The sequence below is a fragment of the Kogia breviceps genome, chromosome 9, assembly GCF_026419965.1.
Source record: "Kogia breviceps isolate mKogBre1 chromosome 9, mKogBre1 haplotype 1, whole genome shotgun sequence".
NCBI classification, from domain to species: Eukaryota; Metazoa; Chordata; class Mammalia; order Artiodactyla; family Physeteridae; genus Kogia; species Kogia breviceps.
This window is the reverse complement of record NC_081318.1, coordinates 12806818-12827704: the sequence shown is the minus strand read 5'-3', so window position 1 is coordinate 12827704 and position 20887 is coordinate 12806818. Positions and strand designations below refer to the sequence as shown.

The following is a 20887-nucleotide window of genomic DNA, read 5'->3' as shown; positions in this document are numbered from 1 at the left end:
TATAATGCAATTACTGTACATTTCATTTCAGCTCTGTGCTAAAATGATTTGTGACTCTGGGCACTGTGTATTCTCCATACTTGAACTTCCTCATCCACAAAATGAGGATAGAGATAACACTTTACCTCATGGTATATTAAGGGTGACAAAGAAATTGCAAAGTGATTTGCAGACGTGAAGCGTCACATGAATTATGCACTGTTCAAATTCTCCTGCAGCGGCCAAGCCCCCACTGAATGGAATTTTTCCACGTGGTTCCTGAGCCTCACCGCAGAAAGGATAATCTAGAACGAGGGGTCATCTTGGCCACTGAACAGGACTGTACTACCCAACTTAAGCACATAGATTTTATTTGATCATCCAGGTTCCTCAGAGAAGTTGGCTCCTTAATTTACCCATTCCCAGCCTGCCTTCCTCGTGTCCAAGGCCAGTTTTGCAAGAGCACTCTTAATCCTCTTTATTATTCCCAGAGGTGATGGAATAAGTAAACCATATGTGGCAAATGGCATAAGTGAGCTAAAACAGTTAACTGTTAAGGCACACAGTCGAGGCCTCAGTTATTTACCGTTTTACCATTCTCCCAACGTCGTTTCTAGCTGTCCGTGCCCAAGTGGTGGGGCAAGTCAGATTCTGAAGCATTTTAACGGTCTTTTAAGTTTGCGATGGGAATGAGCTTCAGGGAACTGGGATCTTCTTTTCCTTGGCCGTTGGTGAAGCACGTGGCTTCATCAAAAGCACATGGGTTCTTATAGGAAGGCCTTCGGATGGTGCATTCGCTAGGAGTTGTTCTGGGCGTGATCCTGTTTGGGAAAAGCTGAATTCTAGGTTCTAGACAAGAAAAGAAAGCATTTCCCAAAGAGTCTGCACGCTCTCCACTTTGCAGTGGATCAGCTTAAGTGTTATGGCGAGACCTTCTCTAAGGGAAATCCAGGTCACTACTCCCAGTGCGGTTGGAGCCCAGCCAGGGATGGGGAAACCACCCAACCGCAGAGGATGGTTGTTCACTATTGAGAAACAGAAAACTGGGTGTAAGTTACACAGCAGTAACTCAAACCTGGCCTCGCTTTGACAGACACCAGCCTCAGCCATTGCAGCTCCCGCTCTTCACTTCCAAGGACCGGGTGTTTGTTCCTGGAGGAACTCCGTGTCCCGCTGTCCTCTCCTGGCTACGCATTTCCCGTCCTTTCCGGGTCGCCCGTAGACCCTTTCTAGGCTGAATGTATCTGTGTGTCTGTGTCGCTTGACTGTAATGATGCCTTTCACATGAAGAGCTTTCACGAACTCCATCTCCTCCTCCTTTCCCTTTTCCACCCATGGTGTGACTGTTTTGCTAGTCAAGACTATCTGTAAAAATGTACAAATAAAAGTGGAAGCCGAAAATAAGGGGGAGGGAATTGAGACTAAACAAATGCACTGCTGTATTCCTCGGTTTTCTGAGGACTTAGGTGGACTGCCCTAAAATCCCAACTCTGGGTGGGATTTGAAGGGAGGGAAGCCATTGGTGCAGGAGTTTTGTTGATTTTTTTCCGGTGGTTTCTCTGACAGTCAACGAGTGTCTGCTTGGAACTCTCTTTTCTAAAGGTTTGGGCCTTTAAAATATATTTTCCAGAAAGTAAAAGCAAGTCATCCAAGTGTGAAGGGTGAAGGTCAACACAGAGACCTGATCTGGGGTGGTATTAATAGCTTTGTCACTGGCTCCCCCGGGGCCTTGGGCAAATGTGGTTACCTCACCTGGTCTCTGCGTCCTCTCAGCCAAACGGGGCTGGGGGCTCCTGGGGCTCCCAGTCTCCGTGGCCATTCTGCTGCTATATTTGGAGAGGTGTCAAGCCCGTGCCGGTACGTGTTTACTGCAGGAGGTGCATTCGGAAGAGTCCCTCCTGGCTGCTCTCGCCCCACGCTTTCACTCCTCGGAAAGTAACCTCGTGCTAACAGCCAGTTTGTGCTCAGAGGCCAAAGCCTTTTATCTACCTTTTCATTCTCAGATGCCTTTCCACCCGCTTTGATGATGTCATTTTACTGTGGTTATGGACAGAGCTTTGCTGCGCTGGGGTAGGAGGTAGAGTTTCAAAGGAGAGGATGTATGTGAATTGCTTTGGAATCTATGACTTGTTCTACCACCCCAGCTTGTACTGTCAGAAGCAGGGAGTCTGGCCAAAGGACGCGACCGAATCAGAATGAAGAAAGCCTTGGTGGGGTGTGGGGGTAGATGCAGTCGAGGTAAGGTAAAGAAAGCTTTTGGAAGGGGAAAAGGCAGAATCACAGGGCATCCTCAGCATGGCAGCAGAGAGGGATCCCCAAAAGGCGGGGCACCCAGAAGAGGAAGAAAAGAGAAACGGGGGGCAGGTAATCCTATAGCACACAGAGCTGCCTCCCCACAGGATAGAGAAGACTAGCTGCTCCAGGGGCAGACGCGCACCAAGCTTGGCCAGGGACCTAACCCCTCCTCCTTCATGGCACCTTCAATCCAGACCTTTCTCCTCTCTGATGATCCGGAGTGATCATTTCTAGGGTCAGCTTCAGGAAGGCAATTTAGAACAGTGCTGTCCAATAGATACAATGCAAGCCACATATGCAATTTTAAATATCCTAGTAGCCCCATTTTTTAAAGTCCAAAGAAATAGGCTGAGATTAATTTTAATACCTATTTTAACCCAACATATCAAAAATATTGTCATTTCAACATGGAACCAGTATAAAAATTACTGAGCTACTTATGTTCTTTTTTTTTTCCAAATGAAATCTTCGAAATCCGATGTGAATTTTACTCTTGGAAAACATCTCAATTTGGACCAGTCTCATTTCCAGTGTTCAGTAACCACACGCGGCCACTGGCTGACGTGTAGGACAGCAAAGATTTAGACTCTTCATTAGGGGATGGAATGGAATCACCCTTACCTGTGAGCCACACAGATCTCATGGCAGGCAGATGCTGGAGGTCGGGGTCGGCCCCGAGTAGAAAACACAGGAGCCATGTCCAGGCTGCCATCCTGGCCTCTGGAAGTTGCTCACCTGCGTAGAGGAGAGGACCGCTGCTTGTAAATACATATCCCATCTGCCCCAGAGGGTCAGTGCTGGCCCTGGGCATGGCCCCAATGACCTGTCAAAGTTCTAGAGGCCAAAGCAAGTCACTTTCTTCAGCTGTAGGAACACCAGCTTATCCCTTATCCAGACGTCCTTTATCTTAGGATGGAAAGGGGCAGATGCACCTTCCCTTCGTCAAGAATAAAGATCTACACAACTTCTTGTCACCTGGTCCAGTCACCTGCTAATAGCATCTCACCGATATTCGGAGCTGTTTTCTCAACCCCTTACTTTCCTTAAATGCTAAAAGGGGCTGTGCTGTCAAGAGCAGTGGCCACAGGCAGACTGGGTCTCCTAGGAGATGGCAGTGACAAGCTCTGTCCCTTACACTAGGACTCAGTCCACTATTGCCCACCTCTCCTTCCTGCCCCAAGGCTTTCCTTAGATTTGAAGAAACCTCTTTCGGGCTGGGCGGGGCGAGGACAGAAGCGGGGTGGAGACAGGAAGTGAGGTCTTAGTGCAGAGAACAGAATAAAATGCAAGCAAACAACCCCTGGGCATTCTCAAAGCATTTCAAAGAGCCAATATGACAAGGTTGGATTCATTTAAAATATTGCGTCCTGAGCCCTGTGTTACTGAGCAAAAGAGAATGAGCTGATTTGGTGAGTACATCTTATACATGGTCATTAGACTGGGACTGTAGCCGTAAAAGCTCTCAAACACCTGGAGTGTTTATGGTCCACCAGATTATTATTGCTCAGTCAATATAAATTGATTTACCTTTAATTTGCATAGTGCTTTCTGATTGGTTAGACAAGGAGTGATGTGTACTTCAGGGTTCCAACACCGCCTCTGCCCTCAGAGGTAGCAATTCCTGGGGTTATTGGTGCTAAAATAAGATTAAATGTTATGTTAATTTGTTCTGATATGATGTGAATAAATGTGTTGTTTAATCTTAACAAGAATGCTACATCTTATCAGATCTATTGTACTGTCTGTTCCTTCTCATAGTTAATTACAGGAAAGGTGATCCAAACCAGATCTTGAAACTATTGTGCTATTCTGAGAGGTGAATTTAACAGGGAAGTGGGAGGGGGGGGATGAAAAGGGAAATTGCCAGGTTCCTGTGACTTTGCAAGGACTGAGGAAGCAGAGAGCATTTGGGGACTTCACTGACACTGACTGCATCTTGCAATTTTCTTTTTCAAATTGGCAGAAATATTGTATTTCCATCGATTGAAGAAATAAAGCGTCTGGTAATTAAATGACTTGTTCATGGAAAAAATAAAAATAAATAATCTGTCAGTTGTGGAATGTAAACTGATTAAACAATTAAATAAAGAAGATCATGTTGTGTGTTTTAAGTAATTGTATCTACTTGGGGAAGAGGGGTAGACCCTGCAGTATTTGATGGAGAACAATGGTTTTCCCTCAGGCTTTGTACAGAAGAAAAACGGAACAACTTTTATGTAGATAACAGACTGAAAACTCTCATCCTGAAGGAAATAGACAGGAAACATTTCAAGCATGTGTAAGCCAAAGGTAAATGCTTTTAAAGTTACAGGGCCTGGTGGGGTGGGGATGGAGAGGGACTCAGAAGAGAAAAACAAGGAAGCTATTGTTCTTTTTCTCCTAGCGTTGGCATTCATAACATTTTTTTAAATGCTTTATAAGATGCTGAAATTACTGGTTACATTCTAACCTCCCACCCTATTTCGTAGCTATCAGTAAGGAGAGACATTTCTCTCAGTCTTCGCCATCTCTGTCCCTACCTTAGAATCCCAGTTCCTTTCCACCCATGTGCCTTTTAAACATTTCTCGCTCATGCCTGTGTGGGACATCTAGGGAAGAAGTGAAGATGCCAGGAGGTAGGTGCTTTTGAAGGATAGTGTCAGTCAGCATCTTGAGTCTTAAGCCAAAGAAACGGGCTCTGCTCTGTCTGCTCTTAAGTGGGGAAAGTCATTTACTGAAAAGACATGGGCAGCTGGAAGCCCACAGCGCAGGCAGGAAGAAATGAGCAGCTAGGTAGCCAGAATCACACCCACCCAGTCCGGTCTGGACTCGACACCACGGTTGCCTGGTTGCCACTGTTACCATGAAGACCATATGTTGCTGCGCTGCCCCCGTCAACAGGATGAATCTCCAGGTACCCGCTTCTTTCAGTCGGTATCCCCAGAATCCCAGGGGTGTGCACCGTCTGAGGGGGACAGGCAAACAGGTCTAGAGCCCTTAGCTTCTCTCTTGGATGGTGACCCCTGTCTCCCGCCAAGATTCAGAGAGTAGACAATTCCCCAAGCACTGGAAGAGGCATAGGCGCTGGGCATTCAAAGAAGGGGAAATGTTCATTAGAGGTGGGATATCTGAGGGAGAGGAAGGATCCCCGAGTGAGGCACGTTGCTGCATCTCTTTGTGGTGTATCTGAATAGTGTCCGGTGGGTCTGCGTAGAATCTTCATGACAGCGGTTAACACCCTGGCTGGCAGCCCCTGTTCCTAGATATGCACGGTGTTAGGCGTTGTGCAAGAAGACCTGCCTAGATTTAGTTGGAGAAAGGGCCACTAATATACCCAGTGGCTGGTGAGCGTTGTCCAACACCACCAAGCAGTTCTCCAAGTCTCAGAGGATACTGACCGGATGTCCTACAGTTCAACTCAGTTCTGACACTGTCAGCCTGGAGACAGTGTCACATCTCATAGGTTAAAGACTCAGTCCCACTCAGTCCAAAAAGGCTGTCCCCATTTTGGACACCAATCAGAAGTCCACAAAAAAAAAGTGTGTGTGGGGGGCTTCCCTGGTGGCGCAGTGGTTGAGAGACCACCTGCCCGATGCAGGGGACACGGGTTCGTGCCCCGGTCCGGGAAGATCCCACATCCCTAGGCCCGTGAGCCATGGCCGCTGAGCCTGCGCATCCGGAGCCTGTGCTCCGCAACGGGAGAGGCCACAACAGTGAGAGGTCCGCGTACCGCAAAAAAAAAAAAAAAAAAAAAAATTCCAGGTTATCACCTGTGCTTCTGATCGACTGGCTACAAATTGGAGGTTTCCACGACCCCTCCTAGGGTCCAGTTAATTTGCTAGAGCAGCTCATAGGACTCAGGAAAACAATTTACTTACTAGGTGAAGACTTTATTATAAAAGGATATAACTCAGGAAGAGACAGGTGGGAGAGATGCATAGGGCACGGTATATGGGGAAAGAGGCGTGGAGCTTCCGTGCCCCCTCCAGGCACCACGTTCCCCGAATCTCTGCATGTTCACCAACCCTGAAGCTCTCCAGACCACATCCTTTTGGTTTTTTATGAAAGCTTCATTACCTAAGTATGTTTGATTATATCGTTGGCCATTGGTGATTGAACTTGATCTCCAGCCCCTTCCCCCTCCCCGGAAGGCTGGGGGATGGGACTGAAAGTTCCAACCATCCAATCACCTGGTTGATTCCCTTGACAACCAGCCCCCCCATCCTTAGTGACTTTCATTCACATAAACTCCGGTGTGGTTGAAAAGGGCTTGTTATGAATTACAAGACACTCCTTCCACCTTTACGGAACTGGAGCTCTTTCAGGATTTCAGAAACTTAGGACAAAAGAACAAAAGATGCTCCCCTTGTCCTTTTTGCTTAGGAAATCCCAGTGGCTTTAGGAGCTCTGGGCCAGCAACAGGGATGAAGACCTAATGTATATCTCTTATTATAAATAACAGTATCATAAGTGGAAAAATTTTTTTAAAAGAGGAATCCTGGAAGTAATGGAGATAAACAGTAAAACACTTCAAAAGTAGGTACAGGTCAAAGGTAAGTGCCTTACAGAATGGGCAAGGGGAAGTTTAACTTGAAGAAGTGGGAGACCAGAATCCTAAGGGTCCCCCGCCCTCCTTGTTAGTAGTGTCCCTTGGAAGAGAGAAAGAGTGGAAGCACCACTGATCCTAAGACATGAGCAAGGCCTTTCAGCCCAGGCACCTTCAAGGGGAAAAGCATCTCCCCCCGCCGGGGTCAGGTGAGGAGGATTGGGAGGAGGCTCCCAGAAGGTCCTATGAGTTTGTGCTGCAGTGTTCCAACCTGAAGCGTGGGCAGAGTCACCAGCAACTATCTGAGGCATAATACAGACACCCTGTAGACAGCTGGGCTGAACCACAAAGAGGTAAAACAGCCTGCTTCTCCTTTTTCCAAAGAAGAAGCACAACTTTGATCTCTGTGTCTGTGATGAATTATGTAGTCCACTGGGTTTGTAGGAAACACACCTACTTCATCTCAGCACCTGTGCCTTCAGACACAAAATCCCCACAGCGAGAGCTGTTAAATAAAGAAAGGCAACGCCAGAAACTGTGACCAGGTCCCCCCAATAGCTGGGATGTCCACAGAGGGGTGCCCTCCTCTAGGAAGCCTTCCTTTCCTGAGTGCCCATGTTGCTAAGTGCCGTTCTTCAGCCCCATGGCATCATGCTGTGTCTCTCTCATGGCACTTACACTTGCAGATGAAATGAGTGTTTTCCTTTGGACCCCCTCAGGAACTGGGCTGTCTTGAGGAGCAGGGCTTCTGACTTACTCATCTTCGTAGTCCAATGACTAGTAGTGGCTGGTGTGTAGTAAGTGCTCAGTAAACACTTACTGATCTGAATCCAGCTAAAGTCTTCCCCCATCCACTCACTCAAGTTGGTCCTTAATGCTGGTGTTAAATTCTTCTTTAGGTAAGTGTTGTTGGGGGTTCTCAAGACCGCCCTCAGATTCCGTGATTTGCTAGAAGGACGGACAGAACTCAGAAAAGCTGTTATATTCAGGATTATGGTTTGTTACACTGAAAGGATATAGATTAAAATCAACAAAGGTAAAAGGCAGGTAGGATAGAGTTCAGGAGAGATGAGACAGCTTCCAGCTGTCCTCCCGCCGTGGATTTGTACAGACAGTGCTTAATTCTCCCAGCAAAGCTGTGTGACAACAGGAGTATTGCTAACCAGGGGAGCTCCCATGAGCCTTAGTGCCTAGGGACGTGGGGGAGGTCAGTAGGGTGGGCACAGAACACCCATATAGCTGACCTTAGTTACCCAACCTCCAAAGGTCAAACAAGGTCTCCACCATACATCACATTGTTAGCATAAATTATCCAACATGGCCCAAGGTAAACCAGATAAACAAAGACACTGATCAGACAGATATTCTAAGGGCTTGAAGGTTATCTCCCAGGAGCCACGCAAAGGCCACATCTTTCTTTGGAACGTGCAGAGTTCGGGCAACCCAGCCCCGCCGAGTGAACCCTTTACTGTGCGCTGTGCTACATGTTAAGTTAGATCAAACCAAGACACAGTTCCTCTCCACGTTGAAGCTCCCCCCAGGTATCCTAGCTTCCCTCCCCTTCCCCTGATCCACTACAGACAAGCCCAGCCCTGGCCTTCTTCTCAGGTCATTGGCTAAAGTTCACTGTCTAGTGGACTCCTTTCCATACATGCTCCTTCTCAAGCAGCTCACGTGCCCTTCACGAGAGATGGGTGTGGGTGTGGGGTGGAAGGAGCTCAGGTGCCTGCGTCTTTAAGCAGATCTGTATTCGCATCTTTCTATATACGGGTTGTGTCACTTGGCCCCCTCAACCTGTGTGCGCCCGTGTGTTATGTAAGTGGGTTTCCACCATCTGCCTTCCAGACTGCTGTGGAAGATGAGAGAGTTGCCCCCCACGAGAGGGCCTGCCCACAACTGTGATCAGTGCTCATCAGGCTCCCTTCCCTGCTCTGCAGTTCGCCCTCTTCCATTAGTAAAAGCAGGCTCTACCTCTTACCCTCTAAGACGGGTGTCTGAGCTGAAGCCCGAGTCCCACAGGCACCCTGTTCACTCACCGCACCCGAAGCTCCGTGGACGCGTGGACAATTTACATGCAAACTCACATGTATTGTATTCACCATTCTTCAGTCAACACAGCTGCCCTGTAAAGGTATATGTGTGTGTGATAAAATCATGCTTTGAAATACTTTTATTTCAGGAGGGGGGAAAACCTGGGAATGAAAATACTCTTTCGCTTTGCAGAACTCTTCCTTTTCTAGGAGGGAGAGACATGCTCTAGAACCTTGCTACTCACTGTGTGATCCAGGGACAAGCAGCCTCCACATCATCTGGGATCTGGTTAGGTATGCAGAGTCTTTGGTCTAACCCCAGAGCCGCTGAATCAGAGTCTACATTTTAACATAAGCTCCAGGTGATTTGTATGCACTGATCTGGAAGGGTCACTTACTAGCTGTGTGGTTTGAGCGTTTGTTTCAATGCTTCTGCTAATGTCTTTTATCTAGGATCAAGATCACAGGAGGATTTCAAAGGACAATGAAAAAAATTGTCCCCATCTGAGGTCTCAAAGCCAATTGGAACAGGTATCATTTTTTACAAATTTATTTTATTGAAGTATAGTTGATTTACAATGTTGTGTTAATTTCTGCTGTACAGCAAAGTGATTCAATTATATATTCTTTTTCATATTCTTTTCCATTATGGTTTATTACAGGATAGTGAATAGAGTTCCCTGTGCTCTACAGTAGGACTTGTTTATCCATTCTATATATAATAGTTTGCATCTGCGAACCCCAAACTCCCAATCTACCCCTTCCTCACCCCCTTCCCCCTTACCAACCACAATTCTGTTCTCTATGTCTGTGAGTCAGAACAGGTATTGTTTTTAACTAACATGCCAAGAAAGATCCCTTCTGCTGGGTGTAACGCTGGTTTTTAGGGTCACCACTGGGAGAACAAGGACAAGTAATTAGGTTTTGTTTTTCCCAGTGAGCAAGTTTGAACTCTGCATCAGCTGCCCCGGAGCAGGTGTGTGTGAGACCACGAGGCTTCAGCCACTGTGGGAAAGTAGACATGGGGTGGCTCCAGGGGGAAGAGTTCACTTTTGCCTCTTCCTGAAAAAGTCTAGACCACAAGACAGAGTAGATCTGGAGTGAGGGGACTTGGAGGCCCTTCACCCTGATATCCCTTCTTTTGTGTTTTTTGTGAGCTAGATGCAAAGCTTTAGTTCATGACAGTATAACTTACTGGTTATAAGCAAGGGCTCTAGGGTCAGATGGCCTGCATTCAAATTTGGCCCCATCTACTAGTGGTGTAACCTTGGGCAAGATATTTACCCTTTCCATGCTTTACTTTCTCCCTCAGTGAATGAGGATGATACCAATAATATCTACCTTGTAGGGCTGTTATGAGGATAAAATGAGTTCATATTGGCCATGTGCTTCAAAGAGCGCCTGGCATATACTAGCTGTTATATATGTATCTATCATTAAATAATTCAAACTTTAAATGGCCTATGCGAAGGCCACTGACTAATGAGACATGATCAGAAGGTGTGACTGGTACTAAATCGTGGAACAGAGCCTTTGTAAAGAATGGTAATGGAAAACGATTTTCTTCAAGGCGTCACTTTGAGGGTGATGGTGATTCCAGCTGTCTGGAGACAACAGAAGGCCTGTCTCCATGAGCATCTGTTGGCATCACTGGTTGCAGCCTGACCCTTTCCATGTTTGGGTGTTGCAACACCGATTGGGCTGTGGCCCCTACAGAAGTGATGTCCACATTTCTACCTCCTGCTCGGTGGCTGGGACTATAGCAGCCCCTCTGTATTTTCTCTGGGCCGCCATCTCTCTACTACTTGTTGGGGAGGGTACAGAGCCCTGCCTCGGGAACCCCCTTCCTCCCACTGATGAGGTGGAAATGATGTGAAAAGAGTCTTCCATATGTCTTCAGCACCCTTCTTATCACTGAGGTTTGTAACAAGGGGGTTTACCTTGGGAGTGGAGGGTCATCCTTAGCTTTTCCTCCCTTATGTCCCTAAACTGCTCTTTAAATTTTGGCAGTGTGCCATATAAGACTGAAGACCTTGGTTTTTTTTTTTTCTTTTAAAAATATAAACTGGGGATTTCCCTGGTGGGACAGTGCTTAAGAATCCGCCTGACAATGCAGGGGACACGGGTTCGAGCCCTGGTCCATGAAGATCCCACATGCTGAGGAGCAGCTAAGCCCGTGAGACACAACTACTGAAGCCTGCATGCCCTAGAGCCCATGAGCCACAACTACTGAGCCCACGAGCCACAACTACTGAGCCCACATGCCACAACTACTGAGCCCGCATGCAACAACTACTGAAGCCCGCATACCTAGAGCCCATGCTCTGCAACAAGAGAAGCCACCGCAATGAGAAGCCCACGCACCACAACAAAGAGTAGCCCCCGCTCACTGCAACTAGAGAAAGACCACATGCAGCAGCAAAGACCCAATGCAGAAAAAATATATATATATATGTATATATATATATATAAACTGTATTTTTAGAACACGTTTAGATTTACAGAAAAATTGCAAATATACTCCAGAGAATTCCATGTATCTCTGTTTCCTCCATTGTTAACGTGTTACATAAGTGTGGTATATTTGGTACAATTAATGAACCAAGATTGACACATTATTATTAATAAAAGCCCATTCTGGATTCAGCTTTCCCTCCCTTTTACCTAATGTTCTTTTTGTGTTCCAGGATCTCATCTTATCCAGGATGCCACATCACATTTAGTTGTCACATCTCTTTAGGCTCCTCTTGGCTAGGACAGTTTCTTCAACTTTCTTTGTTTTTGATGACCTTGACAATTTTGAGACATACAAGTCAGGTATTTTGTAGAATGTTTCTCCACTGCACTGGGATTTGTCTAATGTTTTTCTCATGATTAGACTGGTTTTTAGGAGAAAGACCACAGAGGAGAATTGCCATTTTCTTCATATCATATCAAGAGTACATACTATCACCTTGATTTATCACTTCTTTTTTTTGCGGTACGTGGGCCTCTCACTCTTGTGGCCTCTTCCGTTGCGGAGCACAGGCTCCGGACACACAGGGTCAGCGGCCATGGCTCACAGGTCTAGCCGCTCTGTGGTATATGGGATCTTCCTGGGCCGGGGCATGAACCCATGTCCCCTGCATCGGCAGGCGGACTCTCAACCACTGCACCACCAGGGAAGCCCGATTTATCACCTCTTGATGTTGACCTTGATCACCTGGCTGAGATCATGTTTGTCAGATTTCTCTTCTCTGAAGTTGACTCTGTCCTCCTTTCCATACTGTACTCCTTGAAAATAAGTCACTATATGTAGCTCACACTTGAGTGGGGAGTTATGGGCCCCTTCCCTGAAGAACTAATTTTTTCCCGGGCCTCTGATATACAGGGGAAAAAAAAAAAACAACACAATACTACTAATAACTAAAACCAATTAATTTTACTGTTCTCAGTATATGTTCTATACACCTAACTTTAAAAAGTAAACACTTGAAACTGCTTAAGTAAATACAGTAAATAAACATTAAAAATTACTTTGGATCAGCTCCAAAAGAGGTGGTAACCATTTTTCTCAAATTTTAGAGTGCACCAGAATCATTTGGAGGGTTTTTTTTTTTTTTTAACATCTTTCTTGAAGTATAATTGCTTTACAGTGTTGTGTTAGTTTCTGCTTTATAACAAAGTGAATCAGCTATATGTACACGTATATTCCCATACCCCCTCCCTAGAGCATCTCTCTCCCACCCTCTCTATCCCACTGCTCTAGGTGGTCACAAAGCACCGAGCTGATTTCACTATGCTATGCAGCTGCTTCCCACTAGCTATCTATTTTACATTTGGTAGTGTATATATGTCAATGTTACTCTCTCACTTCGTCCCAGCTTACCCTTCTCCCTCCCTGTGTCCTCAAGTCCATTCTCTACGTCTGCCTCTTTATTCCTGTCCTGCCCCTAGTTTCATCAGCACCATTTTTTTTTAGATTCCATATATATATGTTAACATACTATATTTGTGTTTCTTTATATGACTTACTTCAATCTGCATGACAGACTCTAGGCCCATCCACCTCACTACAAATAGTTCAGTTTCATTTCTTTGTATGGCTGAGTTATATTCCATTGTATATATGTGCCACATCTTCTCTATCCATTCATCTGTCGATGGACACTTAGGTTGCTTCCATATCCTGGCTATTGTAAATAAAGCTGCAATGAACATTGTGGTACTTAAATCTTTTTGAATTAGAGTTTTCTCAGGGTATATGCCCAGTAGTGGGATAGCTGGGTCGTATGGTATTTCTATTTTTAGATCTTTAAGGAACCTCTGTACTGTTCTCCGTAGTGGCTGTATCAATTTACATTCCCACCAACAGTTCAAGAGCGTTCCCTTTTCTCCACACCATCTCCAGCACTTATTGTTTGTAGATTTTTTTGATGATGGCCATTCTGACCAGTGTGAAGTGATACCTCACTGTAGTTTGATTTGCATTTCTCTAATGATTACTGAAGTTGAGCATCCTTTCATATGTTTGTTGGCAATCTGTATATCTTTGGAGAAATGTCTATTTAGGTCTTCTGCCCATTTTTGGATTGGGTTGTTTGTTTTTCGGATATTCACCTGCATGAGCTGGTTGTATATTTTGGAGATTAATCCTTTGTCAGTTGCTTCATTTGAAAATATTTTGTCCCATTCTGAGGGTTGTCTTTTCATCTTGTTTCTGGTTTCCTTTGCTGTGCAAAAGCTTTTAAGTTTCATTAGGTCCCATTTGTTTGTTTTTGTTTTTATTTCCATTCCTCTAGGAGGTGAGTCAAAAAGGATCTTGCTGTGGTTTATGTCATGGAGTGTTCTACCTATGTTTTCCTCTGAGAGTTTTATAATCTCTGGCCTTACATTTAGGTCTTTAATCCATTTTGAGTTTATTTTTGTGTGGTGTTAGGGAGTGTTCTAATTTCATTCTCTTACATGTAGCCGTCCAGTATTCCCAGCACCACTTATTGAAGAGACTGTCTTTTCTCCATTGTATATTCTTGTCTTCTTTATCAAAGATAAGGTGACCATATATGTGTGGGTTTAACTCTGGGCTTTCTATCTTGTTCCATTGATCTATGTTTCTGTTTTTGTGCCAGTACCATATTGTCTTGATTACTGTAGCTTTGTAGTATATATAGTCTGAAGTCAGGGAGCCTGATTCTTCCAGCTCTGTTTTTCTTTCTCAAGATTGTTTTGGCTATTCAGAGTCTTCTGTGTTTACATACAAATTGTGAAATTTTTTGTTCTAGTTCTGTGAAAAAAGCCATTGGTAGTTTGATAGGGATTGCATTGAATCTGTAGATTGTTTTGGTTAGTATAGTCATTTTCACAGTGTTGGATCTTCCAATCCAAGAACATGGTATATCTCTCCATCTGTTTATATTATCTTTAATTTCTTTCAACAGTGTCTTATAGTTTTCTGCATACAGGTCTTTTGTCTCCCTAGGTAGGTTTATTCCTAGGTATTTTATTCTTTTTGTTGCAGTGGTAAATGGGAGTGTTTCCTTAATTTCTCTTTCAGATTTGTCATCATTAGTGTATAGGAATACAAGAGATTTCCATGCATTAATTTTGTATCCTGCTACTTTACCAAATTCATTGATTAGCTCTAGTAGTTTTCTGGTAGCATCTTTAGGATTCTCTATGTATAGGATAATGTCATCTGCAAACAGTGACAGTTTTGCTTCTTCTTTTCCAATTTGTATTCCTTTTATTTCTTTTTCTTCTCTCATTGCCATGGCTAAAACTTCCAAAACTATGTTGAATAATAGTAGTGAGAGTGAGCAACCATGTCTTGTTCCTGATCTTAGAGGAAATGGTTTCAGTTTCTCACCACTGAGAACAATGTTGGGGTGGGTTTGTCATAAAGGGCCTTTATTATGGTGAGGTAGGTTCCCTCTATGCCTACTTTCTGGAGAGTTTTTATAATAAATGAGTGTTGAATTTTGTCAAAAGATTTTCTGCATCTATTGAGATGATCATATGGTTTTTAGCCTTCAATTTTTTAATATGGTGTATCACATTGATTGATTTGTGTATATTGAAGAATCCTTGCATTCCTGGGATAAACCCCACTTGATCATGGTGTATGATCCTTTTAATGTGCTGTTGGATTCTGTTTGCTAGTATTTTGTTGAGGATTTTTGCATCTATGTTCATCAGTGATATTGGCCTGTAGTTTTCTTTCTTTGTGACATCCTTGTCCGATTTTGGTATCAGAGTGATGGTGGCCTCATAGAATGAGTTTGGGAGTGTTCCTCCCTCTGCTATCTTTTGGAAGAGTTTGAGAAGGATAGGTGTTAGCTCTTCTCTAAATGTTTGATAGAATTCACCTGTGAAGCCATCTGGTCCTGGGCTTTTGTTTGTTGGAAGATTTTTAATCACAGTTTCAATTTCAGTGCTTGTGATTGGTCTGTTTATATTTTCTATTTCTTCCTGGTTCATTCTCGGAAGGTTGTGCTTTTCTAAGAATTTGTCCATTTTATTGGCATCGAGTTGCTTGTAGTAATCTTTCGTGATCCTTTGTATTTCTGCACTGTCAGTTGTTACTTCTCCTTTTTCATTTCTAATTCTGTAGATTTGACTCCTCTCCCTTTTTTTCTTGATGGGTCTGGCTAATTGTTTATCAATTTTGTTTGTCTTCTCAAAGAACCAGCTTTTAGTTTTATTGATCTTTGCTACTGTTTCCTTCATTAATTTTTCATTTATTTCTGATCTGTTCTTTATGATATCTTTCCTTCTGCTAACTTTAAGGGTTTTTTGTTCGTCTTTCTCTGATTGCTCTAGGTGTAGTTTAGGTTGTTTATTTGAGATGTTTGTTGTTTCTTGAGGTAGGATTGTATTGCTATAAACTTTCCTCTTAGAACTGCTTTTGCTGCATCCCCTAAGTTTTGGGTCATCGTGTTTTTGTCATTCGTTTCTAGGTAGTTCTTGATTTCTTCTTTGACGTCTTCAGTGATCTCTTGGTTATTTAGTAGTGTACTGTTTAGCCTCCATGTGTTTGTCTATTTTACAGATTTTTTTCTGTAATTGATATGTAGTCTCATAGCGTTATTGTCAGAAAAGATACTTGATACGATTTCAATTGTCTTAAATTTACTGAGGCTTGATTTGTGACCCAAGATATTATCTATCCTGGAGAATGTTCCATGAGCACTTGAGAAGAAACTGTATTCTGTTGTTTTTGAATGGAATGTCATATAAATATCAATTAAGTCCATCTTGTCTAATGTGTCATTTAAAGCTTGTGTTTCCTTATTTATTTTCATTTTGGATGATCTGTCTATTGGTGAAAGTGGGGTGTTAACGTCCCCTACTATTATTGTGTTACTGCCAATTTCCCCTTATATGGCTGTTAACATTTGCCTTATGTATTGAGGTGCTCCTATGTTGGGTGCATAAATATTTACAATTGTTATATCTTCTACTTGGATTGATCCCTTGACTATGTAGTGTCGTTCTTTGTCTCTTGTAATAGTCTTTATTTTAAAATCTATTTCGTCTGATATGATAATTGCTACTCCAGCTTTCTTTTGACTTCCATTTGCATGGAATATCTTTTTCCATCCCCTCACTTTCAGTCTGTGTGTGTCCGTTGGTCTGAAGTGGGTCTCCTGTTGACAGCATATATACAGGTCTTATTTTTGTATCCATTCAGCCAGGCTATGTCTTTTGGTTGGAGCATTTAATCCATTTATATTTAAGGTAATTATTGATATATATGTTCCTATTACCATTTTCTTAATTGTTTGAGGTTTGTTACTATAGGTCTTTTCCTTCTCTTGTGTTTCCTGCCTAGAGAAGTTCCTTTAGCATTTGTTGTAAAGTTGGTTTGGTGGTGCTGAATTCTCTTAGCTTTTGCTTGTCTGTAAATGTTTTAATTTCTCTGTCGAATCTGAATGAGATCCTTGCTGGGTAGGGTAATCTTGGTTGTAGGTTTTTCCCTTTCACCACTTTAAATATGTCCTGCCACTCCCTTCTGGCTTGAAGAGTTTCTGCTGAAAGATCAGCTGTTAACCTTATGGGGGTTCCCTTGTATGTTACTTGTTGCTTTTCCCGTGCTGCTTTTAATATTTTTTCTCTTTATTTAATTTTTGATAGTTTGATTAATATGTGTCTTGGCTTGTTTCTCCTTTGATTTACCCTGTGTGGGACTCTCAGCACTTCCTTGACTTGATTGACTATTTCCTTTCTCATATTAGGGAAGTTTTCAACTATAATCTCTTCAATTATTTTCTCAGACCCTTTCTTTTTCTCTTCTTCTTCTGGGACCCCTATAATTCGAATGTTGATGCATTTAATGTTGACTCAGAGATCTCTGAGACTGTCCTCCATTCTTTTCATTCTTTTTTTCTTTATTCTGCTCTGCAGTAGTTATTTCCACTATTTTACCTTCCAGGTCACTTATCCGTTCTTCTGCCTCAGTTATTCTGCTATTGGTTCCTTCTAGAGAATTTTTAATTTCATTTATTGTGTTGTTCATCATTGTTTGTTTGCTCTTTGGTTTGTCTAGGTCCTTGTTGAATGTTTCTTGTATTTTCTCCATTCTACTTCCAAGATTTTGGATCATCTTTATTATCATTACTCTGAATTCTTTTTCAGGTAGACTTAATTCTCTTCATTTGTTTGGTCTGGTGGGTTTTTTACCTTGCTCCTTCATGTGCTATGTGTTTCTCTGTCTTTTCATTTTGCTTTTCTTACTCTCTTACTCTCCTTTTTGCATGCTGGAGGTTCATAGTTCCTGTTGTTTCTGGTGTCTGCCCCCAGTGGCTAATGTTGGTTCAGTCGGTTGTCTAGGCTTCCTGGTGGAGGGGACTAGTGCCTGTGTTCTGGTGGATGAGGCTGGATCTTGTCTTTCTGGTGGGCAGGACCACATCTGGGGGTGTGTTTTGGGGTGTCTGTGACCTTATTATGATTTTAGGCAGCCTCTCCGCTAATGGGTAGGGTTGTGTTCCTGTCTTGCTAGTTGTTTGGTATAGGATGTCCAACACTGTAGTTTGCTGGCCGTTGGGTGGAGCTGGGTCTTAGGGTTGAGATGGAGATCTCTGGGAGAGCTTTTGCCATTTGATATTATGTGGAGTTGGGAGGTCTCTCGTGGTGCAGTGTTCTGAACTTGGCTCTCCCACATCAGAGGCACAGCCCTGACACCCAGGTGGAGCACCAAGACCCCGTCAGACACATGGCTCAGAAGAAAAGGGAGGGATGGAGGGAGGGAAGGAGGGAGGGAGGGAGAGAGAGAGAGAGAGAGAAATAAAATAAAGTTATTAAAATAAAAAATAATATTATTAGAAATAAAAAAATTAAAAGGTAATTTAAAAAAAAGAAAGAAGAGAGCAACCAAACCAAAAAAAAACAAATCCACCAATGATAACAAGTGCTAAAAACTATACTTAAAAAAAACTGACAGACAAAACCCTAGGACAAATGGTAAAAGCAAAGCTATACAGACAAAATCACACAAAGAAGCATACACATATACAGTAAAAAACAGAGAAAAAGGAAAAAGACATATATATCTATACATGAAAAAAGAAAAGGGGGGAGAGAGCAACCAAATCAATAAATAAATCTACCAATGATAATAAACGCTAAATACTAAACTAAGATAAGCATAAAACCAGAGACAAGTTAGATGCAAAAAGCAAACCCCAAGTCTACAGTTGCTCCCAAAGTCCACCTCCTCAGTTTGGGATGATTCGTAGTCTATTCAGGTATTCCACAGATGCAGGTACATCACGTTGACTGTGGAGATTTAATCTGCTGTTCCCGAGGCTGCTGGGAGAGATTTCCCTTTCTCTTCTTTGTTTGCACAGCTCCTGGGGTTCAGCTTTGGATTTGGCCCCGCCTCTGCGTGTAGGTCCCCTGAAGGTGTCTGTTCTTTGCTCAAACAGGATGGGGTTAAAGGAGCAGCTGATTCGGGGGCTCTGGCTCCCTCAGGCCGGGGGGAGGGAGGGGCACGGATGCGGGGCGAGCCTGCGGCGGCAGAGGCCAACATGATGTTGCCCCAGCCTGAGGCACGCCGTGTGTTCTCCCGGGGAAGTTGTCCCTGGATCCCGGGACCCTGGCAGTGGCGGGCTGCACGGGCTCCCGGGAGGGGAGGTGTGGAGAGTGACCTGTGCTCGCACACAGGCTTCTTGGTGGCGGCAGTAGCGGCCTTAGCATCTCATGCCCGTCTCTGGGGTCCGCGCTGATAGCCGCGGCTCCTTTAAGCGGCGCTCTGGGTCCCCTCTCCTCGCGCACCAGGAAGCAAAGAGGGAAGAAAAAGTCTCTTGCCTCTTCGGCAGCTCCAGACCTTCTCCCGGACTCCCTCCCGGCCAGCCGTGGCGCACTAACCCCTTCAGGCCGTGTTCACGCCGCCAACCGCAGTCCTCTCCCAGCTTCCGAAAGAAGCCTGAGCCTCAGCTTCCAGACCCCGCCCATCCCGGCCGGTGAGCAGACAAGCCTCTCAGGCAGGTGAGTGCAGGTCGGCACCGATCCTCTGCGGGAATCTCTCCGCTTTGCCCTCCGCACCCCGTGGCTGCGCTCTCCTCCGCGGCTCCGGAGCTTCCCCCTCCGCCACCCGCAGTCTCCGCCCGCGAAGGGACTTCTAGTGTGTGGGAACCTTTCCTCCTTCACGGCTCCCTCCCACCGGTGCAGGTCCCGTCCCTATTCTTTTGTCTCTGTTTTTCCTTTTTTCTTTTCCCTACCCAGGTACGTGGGGAGTTTCTTGCCTTTTGGGAGGTCTGAGGTCTTCTGCCAGCGTTCAGGAAGTGTTCTGTAGGAGCTGTTCCACGTGTAGATGTATTTCTGATGTATCTGTGGGAAGGAAGGTGATCTCCACGTCTTACTCCTCCGCCATCTTGAAGGTTCCCCTGCAATAGGAGACTCCACTGAAGATGTCAGCCTCCAAGATGCCAAGAGCTAAAGGTGCAGAGGCATTTGGTTCGGAGGGTTTGCAGCTTGCTTTTTTTTTTTCTTTTCCTTTGTGCTTGTCTAGTTTCACTTGTTCACGGGGCTCTTCATGCTGAGGCCTCACACCCGGCACTTCAGATCAGAGTGCCTAGTGAGAAATGGATGCGTTGACACCTCAGCCGGGCGGGCCGGGCTGTGTGCGGAAGCACACTGCCCCTGACACTGCAACTCAGGATGGTGGTGGGAGGCCGTGTGCAGAGACAATACACCTGCACTGCTCTCTGAGCGTGTGCCAACCTGACTGACGAGGGTTTTTTTTTTTTTTTTTGAGTACATATTTTGTATCAGGCACAGTCTTGGGTCACAGGGATGGAGCAGTGAACAAAACAGATGGACCTCTCTGCCTTCAGGGAGCTTATGTTGTAGTGTGGGCAGGGAGAGACAATAAAATAAGTAGTAATCAACACCATGATGACTTATTTGGAGAAAAATAAATCAGAGAATGGGGAGGAAGTGCCAGAGGGTGTGGTTTTTCAATAGGGTGAGAAGATAAGCATTCGAAAGCAATCTGCATTCCAGGGATACAGGTATAATAGTACCTGGATCAGATTTTGGGAAACACAGGTAGAGGAAGAATGGAGGAGGAACAGAATCTGTTGTAAGTTGGATATTCAATGCAGCGTGATTCCACCATGCTGTTTACACAACTGTGGACTCAAAATAAGATTTTCATCATGCTGCGATATTGATGAATCATTATTCACACTTCATCTCGCCATAGCCCAGCTTCTTAGTGTGGGTTGAACCTACCAAATGAAATGGAAGTGGACATTCACAGATATTTTTCAGCCCCGAGATGGATATTAAAAGATATTTTTGAATGGAGTTAACATATCTGGCACTGTGGATCCCAGACCGACAAAGATCTTCACCATCTGTATTATAACATAAGGTTCTCCATCTATGACAATATATTTCCACTGTTGTGTCCTTTGAGGGGGTCAAAAATAATTTTAGTGGTTTAATAGACTTGGGGACATCGAAACCTCTCTAAAATTTTATAGAGTCATCAATTGCCTTCTGAGGATCTTTTTCACAGGAAGAATTTTCTCTTCTTTTAGAAGAAAAAAGAAACATTCCAAAAGATGTGAAAATA

At 44.2% G+C, this 20887-nt stretch overlaps 1 protein-coding gene across 2 annotated transcripts in view; it reads left to right on the top strand.

The window, feature by feature from the left end:
* Positions 1-3542: 3542 nt before the first annotated feature.
* Positions 3543-20887, top strand: part of AGK (acylglycerol kinase) — a 165037-nt gene continuing 147692 nt past the window's right edge. Inside the window, exons 1-4 of one of the 2 annotated variants that reach the window (XM_067041976.1) lie at positions 3543-3683; positions 4457-4563; positions 9283-9360; positions 19531-19746. The gene's annotated coding sequence lies outside the window, so the exon portion shown is untranslated. The remainder of the gene's footprint in view (positions 3684-4456; positions 4564-9282; positions 9361-19530; positions 19747-20887) is intronic. The other variant, XM_067041977.1, reaches the window with a different exon arrangement.